Below are 1,993 nucleotides of genomic sequence, written 5' to 3'. Positions count from 1 at the left end.
CATTCGAACGAAGATGAACGAATGACTTCCGTAGTAAATCATCACACTTCCAAAGTTGAGAAGCCACTTGAAAAAGATATGGAATGAACATATGAATTCGAAGTAACTCGAATACCACAATACAAAATAAAACAAAGTATTGGCTTGCAAAATAAGCCGGAACAAACATATGATAGATATTTCGTCCGAAGTTTTCGTGGTGGGGCCCACACGGGCTCAATCGTACAGCACCATCATGTACAAGGCTGTGCACATGACATACGAAGCGTCCCCGAGTCGGCAAAGCCATGGACTCTTTAAGACACAACGAGACCACTGTAAAATCAACCGTATACAGGCGGACCACTAGACGTCGAACCCCAATCTCATATCATGCGTCTGTCGGAAAGATATCCTAAGGCTACTAGAATTCCCACTTATAAACTCCCGAAACTTTCTGGTTATGCAATCTGGTGTAGGGGATACAGGGGACACAAATATATATCACCCAAACTAACAATCCCTAGATCCAGCTGTATCCATCCGTCAACACATAACCAAGAAACCTTCGGAAATCGTTTACCTCAACCTTCGAAAAACATCCGTTATACAAGTTATGGCAATACTCCCGAACTCCCGCCCCAGTACTGGGTGGCGTCGAGGTGATCTCACCAACAACTGCATAAAAGAGATTTCGATGTCGGCGAAACTCAGGTATTCCAGAACTGCAACGATAAAATTGTGACGACAACACCTCGGAGCTCAACTCCCCGGGACACTGCCACAACCCCTAAATGACAGGAGGCACCAAGAACAATGTTCTCGTCACAAATCGATTGGAACGATTCCAAGATACCCGCGTGATCCTAAAAATATTTTTAGTGAAATTTGAGGAGAGAATAGTCAAAACTTCTACGTCAGGAGACCTCACCAGAGCGACGAAGGGACTGAGGAGTAAAAAGAATCCTACTCTCCGATATATATAATCCTAAGACTCAAAACATTTTGTTCTAGACTCAACAACGTCAGCGATTCGATCAAGCAGGGGGCTCCTAAGTCGGGGATGGCTCTGATACCAACTTGTAACGCCCACGATGCGGCTATATCTCCCACGTGTCGAGGCACGACTTAGAGGCATAACCGCATAGTGGTTTTGTCGCAAGAAGGGTCATCTTCACACAATCCCATGTAATGAACAAGAAGGGGATAAAGAGTTGGCTTACAATCGCCACTTCACACAATACATAATTAATATCATCATTTATCATCCAAAATACAATCATATAGACCGACTACGGTCAAAATCCAGATGAAAATAAGACAACCCCAAATGCTAGATCCCCGATCGTCCCAACTGGGCTCCACTACTGATCATCAGGAAAAGACACATAATAACGACCACGTTCCTCGTCGAACTCCCACTTGAGATCGACGCCATCATCTGCACTGGCATCGTCGGCACCTGCAACTGGTTTTGGAAGTATCTGTGAGTCACGGGGACTCAGCAATCTCACACCCGCGAGATCAAGACTATTTAAGCTTGTATAACAAGGAGGTGCAAAGAGGTGGAGCTGCAGCGGCAAAAGCATGTATGGTGGCTAACTGCGCAAATGAGAGCAAGAAGAGAAGCAAAGGAACGAACGTCATCTAGCAATGACCAAGAAGAGGTCCTGAACACCTACTTACGTCATACATAACACAGACCGTGTTCACTTCCCGGAGTCCGCCGAGAAGAGACCATCACGGCTACACACGCACTTGGTGTATTTTAATTGGGTCAAGTGACAAGTTATCTACAACCGGACATTAACAAATTCCCATCTGCCTCATAACCGCGGGCACGGCTTTCGAAAGATAATACCCTGCAGGGGTGTCCCAACTTAGCCCATCATAAGCTCTCACGGTCAACGAAGGATAAACCTTCTCCCAGAAACACCCGATCAGTCTCGGAATCCCGGTTTACAAGACATCTCGACAATGGTAAAACAAGACCAGCAAAGCCTCCCGAATGTGC

The sequence above is a fragment of the Aegilops tauschii genome, chromosome 7 (genome assembly GCF_002575655.3).
Source record: "Aegilops tauschii subsp. strangulata cultivar AL8/78 chromosome 7, Aet v6.0, whole genome shotgun sequence".
Classification (NCBI taxonomy): domain Eukaryota; kingdom Viridiplantae; phylum Streptophyta; class Magnoliopsida; order Poales; family Poaceae; genus Aegilops; species Aegilops tauschii.
Note: the sequence above shows the minus strand (reverse complement) of the source record.